Genomic DNA, 21,288 nt, shown 5'->3' on the forward strand with positions numbered 1-21,288 from the left:
TGGTGACAGACGAACAGACAGTCAATGTAGTGTTAGTAATAGAGTACCGATTTACCCTTTGCTTACGGAACCCTAAAAAACCACCAAAAATAATTGTCTAGTTTTCGCTGATTATAGTACATTAAGCTTAATCGTTTTATTTTATGATAGTGATACCACGAAACTTCCTCAAAGTAAATCCTTCTTCTGTCCGATAAAATATAATTGGGGTTATCTAAGTTTAAAGTTACGATCACTAATTTTTTGCCACTTACATATCAACTAGTTATTAATTTGAAGCAACCGAAGTGTGAACTATGAAATTAACCGTAAAACCGACGTAACTAATTCACACACTATAAATTTATTTAGTTTTTGCTCTACGTGAATGCTCATTTGAATAAAAAATGGCGTTGTCACGAATTATATCATAACTCGTAAGTCATAACATGACTGACAGTATTAAATATAGCGTTTCTATGTTTCTACCTTCAATGGGCCTCATAAGCAGGCAATAGTTCGGAGAAACGATGGACATTGGGGTCCCAAGGTGCTGGAATGGCAGCCCCGCACTCGTAAGTGCAGCGTTGGTCGACCCCAACAAGGTGGACCGCGCGTCAAAGGTAGCCGCTGCTCCCAAGCGCCACAAAACCGTGGAATTTGGAACTCTACAAAAGACCTATGTCCAGCAGTGGACGTCTATCAGTTGATATGATGATGATGATACCTTTAAAAACTTATACCGTAATATTTATTTTAAAAAAAAATACCAATCAAATTCCTAAGCGACACCTGTAGCCCCGAGTTTCGAAATTGTCGATGATTCACCCCGTGCCTTGGAGAGCACGATGAGCTGTCGGTCTTGCGTCTTATCTCTCTGAGGTAGTGTCGGAGAACCCCTTCTATCGGAAAATGAGAGTCGGGAAATAGAGAGTGCACAGCTGTGTTTCACTTGTGCATTATATCTCAGGCGCAGTTGGAAAATCTCTGGAGATTGACCACCGTGGCTGAAATCGGTCATGGAAACTGTTTTTTCTTTGTGCTTTTATCTACTGGAATAATTATACAAACCGATTTAGTTATTATAATTAGTATTTATAATTTCTAAAAACGCTGCGAAAAGTTTAATTTTTATTGATATTATGTTTATATATAAAACGATAAAGATTGGTATTTAGCTCACATTATAGTCCATTTGCATTATTACTATCACTTTCTTTATACAAAAGCGAACTTTCTCATACTATTTCGCATCAAAGCAAGCAATGGACTCGATAATTTATGCTGTATACACTAAGGGTTTAGTGTCATCATCAACCCATTACCGGCCCAATACAGGGCAAGGGTCTCCTCTCAGAATGAGAAGAGTGTAGGCCGTAGTCTACAACGCTGCCCAAGTGCGGATTGGTAGACTTCACACGCCCTCAAGAAGGATGTGAAGAACTCTCAGGCATGCAGATTTGCTCACGATGTTTTCCTTCACCGTTTAAAGCAAGTGATATTAAAATTGCTTAATTAAGTAAGGTTAGTGTGTACAACATAAATTATGAAGTCAACATTTTCGAAAAGCCATTATTTTTGGCTAGGTCATCCATTTTTCCACAGCTTTTCATTGAGAAAGATTTTAAAGAGTTGATCCATCACGCTACTCTATTGTGGCAGTGTCCTTCCTTCACCCCCTAACTTAGCAACCAATCAACTGAATTTCTGGCATAAAGGTTGGTCGGTCGGTCTGCACCAAATCGGTAATTTCCGGAAAACATTTTCTAAAAATGAATCCTAGCTAGATTGATTTATCGCCTCCGAAACTAAGTTGCTCGTTTAAAGATATAAGATGGAATAAACGGAGAGTAAAATAGGCTACTTTTTAACGGGATTTGTAAAAAACATTTATAAACGCGGGCAACAGCTACTCGTATCATATATAAGACTTTAGAAGTGATTTTTGTGAACACATAGCTTTTAAGTAAGTAGGTAAATTAGAGTCGATTATGTAGAATCTTAAGGTGTAAGAGTGGCGGCTCGTACTGGAAAACGCAGCGTTGGTAGTCCCCAAGAGTTAGACAGAAAGCAAGGTAGTCACATGAAACCGTTAGGGAGAGGTGACGCAATAACCTGGAGTGTGGAAATCACTACAAAAGTAATTGAGACAGTGTGACCTGCAGTGAAAATGTAGCAGTTGAAATGTTGATTCAGCATCCAAATTTGAGGGTAAATAAATCAACTTCTTGTTAATAATTTAATCTGCTAACATCAATAAATCAAGAGAATGATAGAGACAACGTTAAACGTCATCATTGCTGTATAATTACATTGATAAATAAAAAATTGAACTGGTTTATTACTATCTGTATTCGATCGCTAAGGCTGGTTTCAGAGCAAGGCAAACCGTCCGTACGGACCGTCGTTGCGGCCTTCCTGTACGGTTAAAGGCTTTGAACTTGGAATATAATAGGAGTTAGTTAGTCATACAGAGGTCTGATGAAGCCATCAAAACAGAGTAACTGTTTGGTAGGTGTGGAGGGTGCGGGGAAATGAAAGGATCCTATCCTACGGGCGCCAGTAAGAGTCCTTTCCTCGCCCCGATACAATGTAGTAGAAGAGCTTTTGCAGTGTAGTAGTGGTTTAAGTAGTAGTTGTAATAATCCTTAGCATATTACAACCCCATCAAAAAACCCGTACCGCCAAGCTATCTTAAAGTTGAATATAAAAGGTCTGGAAATCCAAGAACAGAGGAGGAAGTTTATATTTCAAGTGTAGAGTCCGTACGGAGAAAAAGAATACTCTGAAACTAGCTTTAGTGCCACGAGCTAAAAGCAATTAAGACCGTAATAATCATAGCACTATCATGTTTGCCGAAGATATATTGATTAATGAGTGGTCTAGATGTTTGCCATTTTTTATTCAAAGTTTTATTTCGTTTTAGTTGATTATTGAAACGATATAGTTATTAGATAAAAGTAGGCGTTTCTTTGCAGATTTGCGTGATATAATGACAATTAAGTTTAATTGGCTATACTCCGCGAAAAGCAAAAGAATCTGTACGGTGGAGAACTGTTCGCGGAGTAGTAAATTAGTAAGCTTAAGCAAGACTTTTGCGTTTTGACTGCTGACTTTAAAAAGCACCTGGGGACCCCAAAGTCCAGATATGTCCTTTGCAATGCTTTCATGCCTATCGACATTAATAAAGTCGTACCATTTCTGTTAATCTGGTTCTTCCACGTATGGTTCTCATATGATCCTATAGAAATCGACATTATCAGCAAAGCTCTCTCCATCACCCAGTTAGTGATTCTTGGCTTTTTGGCGCATAGTTCATGTTTCTGAGCCTTATAAGTCATCACATCATGCAGTAAAATTAATAAATAATAATCCAATGTCCCAAAACTTAGAGTGTTTGCTTAAGTAATAATTTTTATGCATGTTTCTTTCATAGAAGAAACTTACTAATTGCGTTTAGCGGCACCGCAATAAAACATGACAGTTATCTAAAAGCCAGGTGAGTAAATAAAAAAATCATGTCATGCGATAGGGTTGCCAAGCGACTTCATTGCCAGGGACTTGCCAGAACATAAAACAGGGTGGTCCGCTTCTATTGTTTTAAATATCTTATTGTGTCTCTTAGTAATTATTGTTTTCGTTATTATTACTAACTTCTCATTTTGATGTTTCACTTAAGAATAATATTTTTTTTCTGTTTTAGGCATATAAACCTAATAATATACATAAGCTTTTATATAAAAGGACAATACAAACAATTCTATAATTAAAAGTACAAATAAAACTTAGATCGTACTGAAATTAATTAATTATTTCAGATGTCACAGGATCTTGGTTTATTTTCTGTTCCAGCCAATAGTCTGAAATAGGACTCGGCATACTATCACGACCTTTAGTATTCTAATGTTAGAATTCCGAATCCTTTCCCTAAATGATATTACACGAGCTCTAACAATACAATAAAAGTCAGGCACTCTCGATTCGGCGAACATTGTCCGATTCCTGTTTGATTAGTTTTGGGAGTGTCCAATTAAAAATATAATAAAGCACTAACTATCGATTGGCGATCGACAAGAGGCGGAGCTGATCCTGTTACAAGTGTTTCGTGTACACATGAGAGAGGCAAACGCATCCCATGCTGCTCCAACGATGACGACGATGACGACGATGATGATGACGCAAGATGTCATAACGCAGCCAAACATCATTGTTTGGCTGCGACATCTTGCCTGCCTGTAATGAGCTTAGTAAGTCTAGGGGTCATTTATCGCGCAAGCACAGTCACCCTAGCCCTAGCCCTAGTCCCCGCATCCGTAAACATATCTATTAATTAACAGTCAGTTTTCGAAAAAAACGCCATAAAACACTGACCTAAATTACGTCAGTGCCATAAAATAAAGGTTTATATCCTAGATCGGGAAAAAGTTTCATAGTGACTAGATTAGAGTTTGGAAAGGCTCGTTATTCTTAAACTCCCGGGGTATGGGACCACTTACAATGAAGTACCCGGATCTTTAAATTTGAATCGTGTTAATTTTTGGAGAGATAACAGATATAATATATTCCTATAGATCGAATTTAGTTAAAATCGACATTTATGTAACATTAAATGAAATTTTATTTTGGTTTATTTTCCGTAAGTTTTTTTTTAGTTTAAAAATTTATTTGAATCACAGATTAAGTTTTTGGCTTTTTATTAATATCGCAACGCAGGTGAATGTATTTAGGGCTAATGTGTAGTCTCGACCCGAAATAAATTTTCAAATAGTCCCAACTCTTGCGTTTGTAAATTCAAACATAGTGACCTTATCAAACATGAAAATGAGAAATCTCTCTTAATTTCCCTTAAGTTAAAATTTATCATTTGACGTTGTAGTTAATCATAGGCCCTTGCAGTGGACAGTGTCATTTATAATCATTACCTTACCATCTTCTTACCTGCTCACTAAGCTAACTCATGTCAGGAAAGGTTCCCATATTAGTAAAAAAGATCAACGTCGTGCTGACTTTCGCCCAAATTTTTTTTTTTATATCAGATGGCCCACCGGGTTAGTGGAAAACCATCTTCATCGTCATGTTTATTCCTGTCCCAAAGGAATATAAAATATTTTTAACACTGCGCACTGCGGATTTATTAAACGACTGAGCTTGCTGGTACGATGTCACTTAGAATTACTAGGCCAAGAGCCTACTTGTAGTGAATTAAAATAAAATAAAATGTTATTTCACTGACAATTCTCACTTTACAGCCATTGGTATTCCGGCGTTGACGGATTTTGGATGAGGCAATTTTGGATGGACACAAAGTCTTCTCAAACATTCATCGCAAGTTCCGAGAAGTTCAATTAATTGTGCAAAAGCACCTAATAAATTCAAAATTCAAATATTCTTCATTCATGTAGGCCTATCGCAGGCACTTATAAAGCATTTCATATATAATATATATATGTTTAAATTGTTGTGAGGTGAGATGGTGATAAATACGTTCGCCAACTTAAACCTAAAACTTCGAGGGTTCCAAACGGGCCTAAGAAGAGCCCTCAACAAACTTAGCCGGGTAAGATTTTATTTTTATCACCGTCTCACAGTAAATTGATATTTAGCTACGAAATTAGAGCAATTCACAAAATAGGATTTTTGAATAAGCTTACGTTTTATATCATCTTTGAATTTAATGAAAGACGTCTCTAATAAATATATCTTATTTTTAGATTAGAGGCTTGGCGGATATAATTGAGGAAAAAAAGAAGGACAAATTTTTCTATGACTTAGCAGGTAACCAATCATTTCCACAGTACCAATTTCCATTGTCTTAATAATATTTCTGTTTTCTACTATATCCAATATTCTTGGTCCAACCTATTTATTCTCTTCTGAAAAATACATTCAGCTGGGTTATGGAATATTTGGTAGGTAAAATACTACCAAATTTTCCATCAATTCCACACTGCATTTGTTACGTAGGCTTATTATACTACAAAATGTTACGAAACCGAGATTAATTGAATTATTCATTACGATTTATGCATGTTTTCATCAATTATAAGAACCAATTAAGTTTACATAATGCGTAGGAAGTTATTATGGGTGTGGTAGGTACTTGTTTTTGGACGCTGTTTGAAACTCCTGTCAGTATCCATTGCTGTACAAAAGCCTCCTCCCTGGAGGCACTCCTTCGGAGTGAGGGTTTTAAAGCATAGACCCGCCACGCTACTTCCATGTGGTTTGAATGAATGAATACACTTTTTTTATTCACCACACATAAACATGCAGAAAGTTTGTAAATAAATTTTTGTATTGGTTGTCTGGAAGAAATAGCTACATAGCGATCTCTTCCAGGCAACCAAGTCAACTCAGCTCAAGAAAAGAGGTCGATATCAAAATTCAAAATTCATTTATTTCAAGTATGCCTAATTAATAAGCACTTATGAAACGTCAAGTCTGTTTGTAGTGACTCTACCACCGGTTCGGAAGGCATTTTTAAAGGCGTTTTTAATATATTGTTTAAACTTAGGTAAAGGTAGATCTAATATTACCTTCGGTATCATGTTATAAAAGCATATACTCATCCCCACAAAGGATTTCTGTACTTTTCTCAGACGATATGCAGATATCACTAATTTATGTCCGTTTCTAGTTAGTCGACTGTTTATATCGACTTTTTGTTTATAATTACTTATGTTTTGTTTAATAAAGCAAAATAAACAAGCCTAGCAGTTTCAACATCTGTTAACTGTCTAATTTTTCTGACAGCATAAGCAGCTGAGCTGAGCTTACCCGCTAGTGTCTCGATATGGGCACCCCATTGTAGCTTACAATCCAAGGTAACTCCTAGGAAAACTGTGGAAATCTCCATTTCTAATGATTCTCCATTTATCATTACTTTTTTATCAGTATATATAAACATATATATTTGCATATATACCTAAATATACATGAAAACTATATATATATAATAAACTTACAAAATGGTTTGTTGGGCTTTAACGATTTTTTTTATTCCTCTACAAGTCTGCCTTCACTGATGAAGTCCCACTCCCACCTCATGGTACGCGATGATGCAGTCTGAGATGTGTAACGGGCTTATCTGATAATATGTGTATACGTCAGTTAAATTAAAGTCATACTTCGGATGAAAAATAACATGGATTATTATTTCTAGTTAGTCGTGCTCTCAAAGTCTGGGGTGAAGAATCCCAATTAACTTACTAAGGACTGGAATTGAGAACATCTTAATAAAAAAATATGAAAAATTGTTACAACTTTTGCTCCGACATACTCGTATAATAGTCAAATTCAATTGAAAATTATATTTTTTCAAGTAGGCCTAGTTTATGAGCACAAAACGACAAACCAGTCTGTTTCTAGTGACTCTACCGCCGGTTTGGAAGCCGGCAAGAACTCAGTATATTGCTTTATTTTACTAATTGGAAGTCCTAGCAATCTTCCTGCTACGAACTTTACTATGATTATTTTATGATTGAATTTTTATGATTCTTTAACTTAATTTAAATTTTTTAAATACGAGCAGTTGATTTTATGACGTTAGCTTGAAAGCTACCACAGATCCACATATTGACCGTGGCCGTTGGTTCGATTCCCACAACTGGTACATATTCGTGTGCTGAACATGAATGTTTTTCAGTATCTGGGTGTTTATCTATATTATTATTTATTTATATCATTTATAAATATATTTCTCAGTCATCTTAGTACCCAAAACACAAGCTACGCTTACTTTGGGGCTAGGTGGCGATGTGTGTCGTAGTATATTTATTTTTATTTATTTATTTATAGAATCCAAGAACCCGTGATCAATACTTCGAAGATGCTAATCACTAGACTATACCAACCAGGGAGCTAGAGATTTGTATCTGATCCTTAGTTATTTTGTTCCCGCTAGTTCTACGGATAAGTTATGGTTTGTCCCTATTATTATGTTGTATTTTGCAAGACGGTAATGACTGATTAGATTTTAATGGAAGGTTTGAGTTTACCTGGAACTGCTAGTAGTAATATACCTACCTGATATCAATTTATTTTATTCTTATTTACGGTTTAGGAAAATAAAATACGTTTTGCATGAATGATATATTTGAAACAGGTTAAGGCACTAAGTTGGTACTCGTTTAAAATAGGTAATTGTTTATTGCTGTACGCACTACCTATGCCTACAAATTTTTATTTTTTTTATTTTATCATTTTTCAAATCGATCCATTACCGGCCCAGATGCGATGCCAGATGCGGCAAGTGGACTTTACACGCCTTTGACAACTAGGATGGAGAACTCTCAGGCATGCAGGTTGTTTGTTTCACGATGTTTACCTTCTCCGTTAAAGCGAGTGCAAGCACATAACTTAAAAATTGAGGGGTGCGTGTCGGGGTTCGAACGTAGCCCCTCTCGAAAGTGAAGCCCAAGTCCTAACCGCTAGACTATCACCGCTTCCTTCCTAAACATTAGGCTATCACCGCTTTCCAAATAAGATAAGGATATGACATCGAATTATATTTACTATATATACTACTATAATTAAACGAAACCTTTAGAGGCAAACGCCGTTAGTTTTCCTTAATGAATACGACTTGAAGTGTGTTAATTGAAAGGAGTTTTAAGCATTATGGTGAAGAAAGCTCATTAGGATAAATCCAATTGTACCTAACTTAGCGTGCTGTATTTGCATCATAATCATCATTATCAGTACACAGGTTTCCCTGCTCCGAGTCGTAGGGGTCAGATTAGGGTTGGCACATGTTTGGGAGCAAGACCGTATTAATACGTGTTTTTTTGGCCTAGTAGTTTTATTTCGCTTGACAATACTTTACATTTTAATTGTCAAGCGAGCCACAACACCCAGATGACGACTACGACCAGTCTGTCAAGACTGAAACGACTAAGAAGAAGTTTTATTTCGTCAAGAAATTACAAGGGTCTGTCTTGGAAAACCCTGCCAAAACCTTTGATTATAATAACTGCTGTTTGTTTAATGAAGGATCTTCCGAAAATAATTGCTATTTTTATTTATAATGCTGGATACCATATGAAAATAATGTTTTAGCGAAATACTTTACAGTCCTACAAATTCTGCTATAGCTTGACTTTTAGCTAGCTCATTTTACTCTCATTATTAGTTCATTTCTCATAGGGTTATGTAGGCAAAATGGTTTTATTACTGTGACTTTATCATAGTAGGTTATTTATCAATTTAAAGGCGTGGTATCATGAAGGGAAATGTCAGAACAAGATGTATTTTGTAGTATTACACATTGTTGGCTTTGTGTGTAGTTAGTGCCGTACACGCAAAGTAAATTAACAATACAGTCAGCCTTGGCTTAGACAGGGTCTTTGACCAGAGTAGGCAAAACGGAGGAAGATGGCAAAAATAGAAATCATTTATCTATATGAGTTATGTAACAAAGATGCTAGAATAGGCGGTACAAGTTATACAAAGATGGTAGAATAGGCAATGCTTTTGTGTTTGTATCAAGTGCACACCCCTGTTAAGTCATCAGATATAGGAGTATATAAAAATCTAACATAACTGTTAAAAGTTGCGCCTGCGTGGTGACGGTAGATCAGAAAACAACTGTTTTCACCAACCCAGGTCTTCCGGCGTGTGTCGTACCAACCCGTCTGCCCAGCTTAGTGATTAAATATGGGCAAACTCTCCTGGTGGGAGACGCATTTAGTCCAGCAGTGGACTTTTATAGGATGTTGATCTATTATTTATACTCTCTAGTTCAATTAACACACTACTGTGTGTAAGTACGAGTATATTTAAAAATATTACAATATTATCATAACGATATATTACAGTACCTAACTACATACCTATAAATACATATTTTTGTAGTTTCTAGTTATTAAAAATGGCTACTGGCTACCCTAGATCAGATGATAATCGCTGTAAAACGGTAGTCAATGTTAGATTATTAATAGATGATACATGCAAAACTGAAGACACCAACGAGAAAGTGATGTTCCTAGGAACTACTACGTGAGAATGGGGTCAAGGAGGGTTAACCTTAAAGCCGGTTTGAAGATTGCTGCTATACATATAAATTCAATAATCCGCAGCCTGCTGGGCAAAACTAACCTCTATTATATACGATTGCGTCAAAAAACATTGACCAATCACGCTGCTCTTATGCGGGTTTATGGGTTTTAAATCGTATTATAATAAACTTACTAACTGTAATTACACCGGCAACCGCACGGTCTTCTGACCGGAAGACAGCAGTTCAACAATGCTGTGGCAGAAATAAGCGTGGCGGTAGTACTTCCCCGGACGACCTCAGTTCCAGACCAGACCTCAGACCTCACAAAAAGTTCTACTAATCCTAAAACTGACTGAAAAACTGACATCAGGCGAGTAGCTGGGAGCCGTTGGAGGCAAGCGGCCCAGGACCGTGCATTGTGGAACTCCCTACAAAAGACCTATGTCCAGCAGTGGACGTAAATTGGTTGAGATGATGAATCCTAAAACGTGATACCGACAATTCCTTAACTCTGAGAAATTCGTAGCAGAAAAAATAAATGTCAAATACGTAATGGGTCTGTATAGGTCTAATATTAGTTTTCACATACCGGAAACAGCACGAATAGAATATTCTCATGGGATCGAATCACGTGCGCTGATCCCACGTATATGCACGAAACGAGATGAAAATTTGTCACGTCTAAAATTGTTCATACCCTGGGGTGGAACGTGTTATAATTTCTAAAACTCCTTGTCCTTGTTTACTATTTTTTTCATGATCGGATATTTTTGTTATAATCCGTTCTTTCCATTTCCATAAAGAATTCGGTAAGGTAATAATTATTTGGATGGACATATTTACTAGATTAAAAGACAGGTTCGAAAGTAAGGCCTCTCGTTATACAAAGGTTTTTTTTACGCCACTGGTTGCCTGGAATAGATAGCTATGTAGCAAAAGGCCACCTTATTGTATACGCTGTGTTGTGATAAGTTTTCTGTTATGGGTATACTTACAATAAAAGTATTTTCATTTATGTGTTATTCAGTTGTGTTCCTTTATTATAAATACACTATTTGGGTGCGTTTTTACGCAGCAATCAGATTTTTCACAAAAGATATGATAATTTTATCACATTATCAGTTAGGTATCACCCGAAAACATGATTGCTCTCGGCGCTCTATTTTCCTTGTTTACTTACGCAAGTAAGTTCAATTTAGTTAAAAGTTTTATTTACAATATTATAATACTCTTACTAATGATTTGTAATCGAATTACATTACTTAACATTCATTAATTATTATTATTACCCATATCCTGTTTTTAGAATAGCAAGATTAGGTATTGGTTGTTTAGGATCACAATTGATGAATTTCTTAAAGACAAGGTTGCTTCTTGCTCCGCTTTCATCCCTCACAAGAAAAATTAATGTTAAATTATTAATTTTGGGAAGGGCGGTGATAGAGCTACTACAAACAGACAGACTTGACGTTTCAAAAGTGCTTAAAGAGTAAACGATAAATCTAGACTACATGATTGTACAAATACTGATATTCTACACCTAATTTAATAGGTTAAAGTTATTGATTGCATAATAAGGGTTCTTTTAAGAATTGATGGATTGCTAAATAAAGAAAAATCCTAATTTAATAGAAAATATTACATCAATAGCCTTAACTTAATTCTGTAATTTATTACTAGTAATAGTTGAAAAGTATGGATTTAAAAGGATAAAATGTCACATTATTGATGTTCTTAATGTAATTCAATGATCACAAGCAATAAATTATTATGAACGCGCGATACATAATGACTATGCGCAATATGTTGGAAGCTTCTGAATTTGCATAAAGAAATTTCAAAAGCTGAAGATTTAGTAATTGGCTGGTAGAAGTGAATTGAAGAAGACATGTTGTTCCGACGTCACATAGCGTGGAATAAGGACAAGAAGAAGAGATTGATAAGATGAAGATATTATAGGGAGGTAATAGGGAGATAAAAAACTCCGGCTGAGTGCTGAGTTTGTTGCAGGTCAGAGATTAGTTAGAATCTTTGAGTTGTAAAAGCTTCCATAATAGAATTATCTCCATCACAACAATGTGAACACAGTAGAACAAATTAGAAGAGAATTTAAAAATCCATTAGCTTTGCAATTCTCGAATTGGTTGATTAGAAGCTGTGATAGTGGTATACCTTCAATTTCTGGGGCAAGTTTGAATCCTGGCACTCACCTCTAAATTTTTTAAGTGCAGACATATTTATCACTTGCTTTAACTGGGAAGGAAAATATCGTCAGAAAACTTGCATGCCTGAGTGTTCTTAACAATGGTCTGAAACCGCACTGGGCCAGTGTAGTGGACTACGGCTGGATCCCTTCTCATTCTGGGATGAGACCCGTGCAGGTGCCGGGTGGGCCGGTAATAAAATGATATGATGGTGTTGATGACTATAATAAAGCTCTTTATGTTATAATTCGTATTAAAAAATACCATTGTCCGGTTTCAGGATGCAGTCTATCTCTGTGCTAAATTATCAAATAAGGTTGGTTCGGTGGTGAAGCCTTACACAAAACAATAAACACAAAATTTTTTGTTGAGTTCGGTAGGAACCCTTTATTTTCCCGGGATTAAAAGTATTCTATCTCGATCTTCGGGATGCGAGCTATATGTCTGCCAAATTGTATCTAGATCGATGCTGTGAGTTGAATATAGGTAAGCAATAAATAAATAAATAAATAAATAAATAAATAAATACAGACATACTTTCGCATTTAAGTCTATTATTAGTATGAATGTTTGACACCTCTTCAGTCTTCAAGTGTCAGTAAAAATTAAGATTTCAACGTCAAGGAAATCATACCGAAAGCGAGGTTGTGGTCAAATGTCATGGTATCAATCATATAGAAAGCAAAAGTCAATGCTTATCTCGTATTTATTTATTTACATATACTAAACGTTTTTACTACTCCATTACAATGACTTATAAATTTTAGGTTACTTTTACAATTTTTTTTACAAAAATCCATGTTTAGCTATCGTTTGCCATACCAAAATGCTCGGGTTTAAATTTATACTAGCTGCGCCAAGCGGTGTTATTTACTCACGGTGAGTAAGTCTAAACATAATTACAATAAAAAAAATACGTGAAGTATCTAGGTACTTACTGACTTATTCATCGCGGGTAGCACTGCTACTATTCGCGGGTATACTGCTATTTTCATTAACATACTAAACTTTCTCCAGAAATTATATTTTAACTAGCTTATAAACATGTTCATGTTTAAATTTTTTTTCATTTGCTCCGGGATATTATTGAAAATTTTTGTGCCCCAAGGTTAGAGCCGGTGCTCTGCAGGTTTTAATCAGATGACGGTAGGACCAAACTTTGTTTAAGCATGCGTCCACGGACGTGATAAGCGGAAATACTCGTAGCAATAGTTATTGTGGGAACAAGGAATGGAAAAACAGTAATAATCTGATCCGACGCCTTGGTTTATTGTTGTAAGTTAATGATCATTAAAGTTCATTCTTTGTTACATAATAGCAGTAACATGTCAATTCATAAGATAAAAACTCTCTATAAGTGGAAACTGAAGAGGAATCCATACTAATATTATGTGTGAAAGTGTGTCTGTTTGTTAGTTTGTTAGCTTTGTCCGCTGCACCAATCATAATGAAACATGGCGCATAGGTAGCTCCCGGAGACGAACATGGGTACTGTTATCCCGGGAAAATAAAGGGTTCAAACGGGATTTGTTTCGTAGGTTATGTATCTTTTGTTTTGCTCAAACTCTGAAACAAATATTAATGGTACGGCTAAATATTACGTACCTACTAGTTACTACTTCTACATACTACTAAGTCACGCGGACGCAGCCACAGTCACAGCTAGTACTCAAATAATAGTTTATGATAAGTAATGTTTTCCAGTACAACAAGACAGTATTTATTCTATTAATTATAAACTTATTATTAGCATATCTAAAAAAACATAATTAAATATGGATGTACATAAATTATTTAAAATGTACACACATTTTTGTTAGGAAGACGTATTTAAAAAAATATATATTAGCGTTTGTACTAAAAACGTATTTTCAGTAACTAAATAAACTAAAAGCTTTGAGAATTCCTTAAGAGTGTAAATAATAACTATACTGTTTAGATTTTAACTTAAAAATAAACCATATTGGCTTGTTTCAGATGTGAATAAAGTGGTGCCATATATACTGTATCGAGGCAGTTGACAGCCAGTTTTATTCAAGGTAGCGCATTTCACATTAAATTCATCATGACCAACCAATGGCCATCACGTGATATCGATGGGTAAGATCGATCAAACGGTCGGCTAACCTTTCCAGTCTACAATAAAACACATAAGTAGATATTGTGTGTAAATGTAACCGCAAGATCATGAGTTTATTATGAACAGTAATCAATAAATAGATATACGAAAAGCATCAATAAGAATCAACAAAACGACAAAGCCTTAACATTTCTCAACCCCACGGCTGAATACAAAGCTCAAATAGACCTATCTTCATAGCAAATTATTTATAAACCTACTTATAAACCTGTACAAAATGTATATTTCTATGGCTGAACGAAGGATGGGCAGTAATGTATAAAGTAATACAGCCATTACAGCTTCAATCGTAAAGCCTAAAATTGCGTGAGATAGTATTGTATTTATTTACTCGTAGGTTTCATTGTCAAAGAGTTTCTGATGCATGACCTTACCGAGGACTTTAAGAGATATAATGGCGAAAACGCTTTCTTGTTCTATACAAAGTACAGGTCAATTAGATTTATAGCTATTTACATAAAGGTCATCAGATACAATTGTAGGTTTCCTTGCAAGAGCGCGACAAAAAGGTCACATACTTCACTTCGTATGTATTTTTGTGGAGAAAGTCCTTAAAGGCATTATTGACTGTTTAGAAGTTCACGATGTGACCATTATTTAAAGATCCTTGTTTCCTTAGATACTAACATTATAAATGAGAAAGTTTGTTGATTTTTCCAACCTACAACAAATTTACATATTGAAGGGATTTTTTAAATATATATGGTGGAACCAAGAGTTTAATAGAAAACATTTCATTGCAGATGCGGGCGGATCTAACGGTAAACCGGTTTTTTTCCTATAAGCTAAAATGGTTGAATAGATTTTGATGAAGTTAGTTGTTTGGGTCTCGAAATAAAACACAGAATGTTTGAATCCCGAAGAAGTCTACTTCTTCTTCCCAGGAAGTATTACAAACGATCTTTACATATTTTGTGGAGTCCAGATCCCCAGAGTTCCAACGCAAAGTTTAATGAACTTCCAATGAAGAATGAAATGAGAGAATATCTTAAATTAAGTAAAGAAATTTCAAGGCTTTCGTTACTTTGCGGAAATCCACGGAATATTATGAAAATTAAGCTTAATTTTTCTATACTTCGCGAAAAGCATTTGGATTTGGATTTATATGGGACTTTTATATCTAGCGCATAATTGACCGAAACTAAAGTCAGAGTCAGACACTAACACCAATAAAGTAGCAAACAAATTGTATCTATCTTTAGAATCATCAAACATCACTTCTATTAAAAGTTTTCAACTGAACTGACAGTTAATAACTAATAACTATCTATCACGATTTAGCGCTTTAAATACAGTGTTGTAATAAAAACTAATATCGCAAAAATAATACTTTTTATTTATGTGCCAGTGTGATTTCGATAGCCAAATGAATTCCTAGATAACGGTGTTTTCAGTATAAACATATGGATGTACCAGAATGGTGTTAATAAAGATTCAGTGCTAGATTAAAATAAAATTTTATTTCCATTCTAACTCTTGTGTCTAAAATAGGACCATTAATGGCAAAAAGCGGGAATTTATGGCCACTTTAATTGGATGTCTTAAATATTGTATGGCTTATAAATAGCATGCATTAGCAACATCAGATAAAGTTTGGATTGAATGCACTGTTGGGTTAGATATTCATGGGTTACAAACTAGATAAAAGACAATTTATTTTAGATGGAAATGAAAAAGAAGTTTGCTTTTATAAAATGTTTTTTTGTAAGATTTGATTCCACTACTCCCATCCACTATTTCCAAGTGTCCGACGCGATGCTTTTAATGAATTTAGAATTTTGGAATTAACAACTTTTTAAAAGTGCATTGTGTATACATCATCACGATATATACATCGACACGATTTATTGACAAATTTTTACATCTTAATCCTACTCTAACGCATTGGGTGTAAATACGAATTCCCCATGTTCCCACTAGTGGGAAAAGCCCGTGGGTGCACTGGTAGCTTCCTGATGCTACTATAAATATAGAGCTAAGTTATCGGTCGTACTTGTTCATTATACATCGGGCAAATGGTTGCTTGGGAATCCGCGGCAAGCGATTTGCACGTAATGTACCTATGCCTGCATCGAAGGCGATTTCATGGATCGCATTCGCCGACGTTACATTGCAAACAAGGCATAGCGATCCAACGCAGTGACCGATGGAAGGAAGTTTCGAAGCTTTGGATCACTGCGATATGCGTGCAATCGATCGCTGTGACGGATTGGCTGATATGGGTACACTATAGTGGTTGATTGGTTTAATCCCTTATCTGCTCTGAGAGATCAGAGCAGATAAGGGATTAAACCAATCACGCTGCTTTAAAGGAAATTACAAACACCAAAGTAACCGAGGCTGTAATATTGGTTAGGCAGTCTTAAAGACCATGACTAAAAACCAGCATAATTGATTAAGAGTCCTTACCATGCCATGGTAGAAGTTATTGAGCCTTCCATTATTAATAATAATTAATCGTATGAACATCAATATTTATTATTTTATATCAGTATATCCTTCGCCATAACCTGTTTGGCCCTGGACATACATCATTGAATTATAGCATAACTGTTCAGTGATACAAATAAAATCGGATTTGCGAACAACAATACAAACAGTTGTTTTCAATCCTTTGATATATTGCGCTTTATGTCATATTAATACGTATTGATGACCTGTCTGACATAGTAGTTACCACTGCGGTTTCTTAGTTGGACGGCCCGGGCTCGCTCACTGATGTTAGATTTTTACTCCTCTCTATCTACTTACATCAAGCGTTTACTTAGAGTGCAACGCAACGGGTGAATACCGTTTTATAAACTTCCTTTGGCAAAACGGTTCCTACGACATAAAAGCGAAAGTAGCATCAATTGAAACCTTAGGATATACCTTTTGACTACTCATTTCTATTTTGCAAGATAAATAAGGAACCTCAGAGAGGAGGTTGAGTATAAGTAAGGTTCATGTTATATCTGTAAAAGTATGGATCACCTTATTCTTAGCCCATTTAATATCCTTCAGCTGTGCACAGGCCTCTTCTCCTATGGAAGCTTTACGTTAAGCTTTGCTTAAGCCCTGTTGCACGCAGCACCAATTATTCAACTATCATTAAAACCCTGCACCGCTGCAGGAGAAGACAAATTCGTGGTTCCATTCCCACAACTGGACAATGTTTCTGCTATTAACATGAATGTTTTTCAGGGTGCATGGTGTTTATATGTATATTCTAAGTATTTGTGTATCCTATTCATAAAAATATTCATCAGTCATCTTAGTACCTACCCATAACACAAGCTACGCTTACTTTGGGACTAGATGGCGATGTGTGTATTGTTGTAGTATATTTATTATTTATTTATTTATTTATTAACAAATATTTTATTCCCCCGTTTATATCAAACTAGGAAAAGGATAAGTTTACCTCTCTATGCTAACAACACGTATTTTTTTTTGATTATCATCCCATGCTCGGAAAGTGAATAAAACTGTGGGATAAACATTTTCTACGAGCTTGCTGGAGGATTATCGGTTATCGTCACAAAAGAAGTGTTAACGTGCTCCACGATGAACGCGGTTGGTCACTTCCATTTCTCTAACTCGGTACAGGTCCGGTCGTAATTCTTACGACCGGTCAAATTTTAAAATATTCATGACTTGAAAACGTATGTTTATATGCTCTTTGCCCTGAACTCTTGAAACTTGCTTTCGAATGATGGATGTTAACATTACATACATAAATCGCTTCCTTTTTGATCGATTCGAAAAAAACTTTATTGCTTTTAAGTAGGGTAATGGAAGATTCTAGTCGTTTTCTGTAAATAAAATAATACACCTACTGTAACGGAGTAGTTTGACCGCAAAATGAAAGGATTAAGTTGTAATCTTTCTTGCATGCAAATTTTAAGTTTCTATTCTAAGCTTAATAAAAGTGTCCAAACATTTATTTGCGTAGGAAGTCTAAATGTCCTCCCACGCAGCTTTTATCTTAAAAACTTTTTGTTTATTTATTTAAACTTAGATATTATTATTTTATTTACGTTTTATTAATCCAGTCTAATAATATCCAGTTGCAGTTATACTTACGTATATACTTACATTTAAGAATTTAATTTAAATCATTTTATATCTAACTAAAAATATTGTTATCAAAATTTTCCTTTATTAAACAAGAATAGAAAAAAACTTTAGTATCTACTTACTATTGACCTTACTGAAAAAAAATAAAAACTTTCTTTTAGGAACCAAAAAAAAATAATATAAAGTATAGACACGAAAGTTTGCCGCGATAACAAAAAATAAAGAAAACATTAGCTACTCACACCTTACTCCATATTGATCGCACAGATAACAGAAACTAACACAGACAATTGCACAGACAACAAAAATTAACTTCTTAGTGGTAACGGAGAACCACACAAAACTCGCGATTTTCACCCGCGCTTCGTTGTCGCGTGGTTGTTCACGAACGGCCTTCGAAGAAATGTTCACAACGCGAGTTGCCACTATGTCTGCCCTACACTGCAGTGTGCACATGCCATATCCGTCCGGAAGACACACTGATATGTTTGCTTAAATAACCAAAGATACAGAGGGTTATGAAACGTAACTTAACAACTAGTTCTAGATTAGCCTTTAAGCCAATTAATAAACTACAATACATGATAAACGATAACATAATTTTGCCTGGCAAGCCAAGGCTGTTTGAACACCCGCTTTTGAAAAGTTTCATTTCAGTCATTTCTATTGTACATACTCCACATATCGTTTTTGTCGTTTGTACATATTCTAAGGTAAGTATATCGGTAGTCTCTTATCGGCATAGATACGTATTTTTTTTTAAATAACGGATACTAGTCTAACACAGGCGTTTATTTTTAAGGCATCAAATCAAGTAACAATTTTAATCCGGCAATATTTACACCTGGTTGCTTGGTTGGATGGTTAGTCTGATAGAATCAGAATTTAAAAATTTACGACTCAAATAACTGTGAAAGTGAATTTATTTGTTTCACCTTCTTATACGTAGCAGCAGAGAGGAGGTTTTGCATAGAGACAGTAAGTATTATAAGGGCCAGGGAGTGACATAGGCTTATTTTTTTTTTTCATTATGCATGGTTTTTATATGGGATGTGAAATAATAATAAATGGGACTGTGAAATACGAGTACGTGTTCTAATTGTTATTACGACTCTAAATACAAAGTTGAATGACTTTTGCAGTTATCACATTAGTAGTGAAATAAGGATACAAATAACACAGGCAAAACCGCAGGCAGAGCTAGTTTACATACAACTAAACGCTGGTAAGTGTTGATGAAGCCTAGTCTAGACTGTATAAAAGCTCACACTCCTGGAAGAAATATGGAAGTTTATAAAACCCTTAATTGCTTGGCAGTATTGTAAAAATATCAAAGTTAGCCAAAGGGGTACGACAAAATATGTACCTATAGTTTTATGGAATATCACTGCCAAGCCAAACCAGAAATCTAGGTCAAAAATTTAAATTGCAAACATTCAAAAACTGTCTCTATTTCCAGTAAATTTTATAGTACTAACAAATTTTACGACTTATTAGAAAACAATAGATAACTGAGTAGGTTCACCGAGTAAGTATTTAGATTTTTATGTGAATTGAACAATTTATTATTTATGCTAAGTGCAAATTAACGAAAAAGTTCACTTGTTAATTCTATTTGTAAACATTTTACGAGTAAATTTGAAACTGTATTTACTATATTTTTGCCCGCGACTTCTCCCGCGTTTGGTCGTTTTTTTTTTAAACCTGGCAATGCAAACGTCTCTTTTCCTGGGTTTCAAACATAGTTAGCAAACAAAAAACAAACAGATACACTTTCGCATATATACTATCTAGTAGTAAAGATTAACATTACATGCTTTGTGGTGGCGGCAGGTAACAAAACGAGGCGAAAGAGGCAACTAAGGAAATTTAGAACTGGCAGCAGCGTCTTCCGTGCTACTACTATCAACTGCGATCACAAGCCCAGCGAGGTTATTATGGGCAAACCCTCCCTTTAAGAGAGGTCTTTAGCCCAGCAGTGGACTGTTATAGGCTTGGTGATAACAGATTATCTTGGATCTTGTATATCAATAGGAATAGTTTTGAATTTAAATTGTAAATATAAAGTTAAAATTAATAAATTGATATGACTATTGGCTATTATACCTAGTAAACGGCTCAGCTGGCGAGGCCATCGATATGTTAATTGGATTTTTCTAGGGCCTTTCTAATCTTGTTAATTCAGTAATAATTCTTGGGCGTCGCATCGTGATTCTAGTGCAGATAAATAACTATTATATATGTTAACTAGGTACGCTCAGTGCTTAAAATATACATATAAATAAATGCATACATAGGGGGTATAACAGAAGAAAAAATACGTTTTCAAATTTAAGTTCAGGTGGGCTCATTGCAAAAGCAAATACTTACCAGAAGTACGACTTCAGCTATAAGTTTGACTTGTCGGTGTTTTTTTTACACGTGTGTGTGTGTGTGTTTGTGTGTGTGTGTCTATGCGTATGTGTGTGTTTGTGTGAAAGTGTGTGTAAGTGCGTGTGTGTGGCTGTGGCGTTGTATTGCCCAAACGGATGTTTAAAATATGAATTAGTCGGGAGTGTTCTCAGCTATGTTTCATCAAAATCGTTCCATGATGGCCGCTGGCACGTACTCACTCACAACTGTGTGAGTACGTGGGTACTATAAATATAATACGTGCTAATATAAATATAATATAATAAAATAAATTAATTGCTAATATTTCAAATAATTTATTTTATTAGTTATTCTTCTTATGGCCCATGTCCATGTATTGTGACCCATATCCAACAATTTTTTAATTAATTTTAGCTTTTCACACTATGCAAGGTCTCGTACTCGTGCGCGCACGAAATATGCCAAAAAAGGATAAATGCTTAGCTATCATTGTTCGTACATTTATGCACGACCAATCCTATCCGTACGTCCACACT

General features: G+C 35.3%; 1 protein-coding gene across 1 annotated transcript in view; it reads right to left on the reverse strand.

Moving 5' to 3' along the window:
• The window catches only part of LOC120633335, a 58,099-nt gene extending 39,340 nt beyond the window's left edge, over positions 1-18,759 (reverse strand). The window contains exon 1 of the mRNA XM_039903527.1: positions 18,622-18,759. The gene's annotated coding sequence lies outside the window, so the exon portion shown is untranslated. The remainder of the gene's footprint in view (positions 1-18,621) is intronic.
• Positions 18,760-21,288: the final 2,529 nt, after the last annotated feature.

This window comes from Pararge aegeria, chromosome 21 (assembly GCF_905163445.1).
Source record: "Pararge aegeria chromosome 21, ilParAegt1.1, whole genome shotgun sequence".
NCBI lineage: Eukaryota > Metazoa > Arthropoda > Insecta > Lepidoptera > Nymphalidae > Pararge > Pararge aegeria.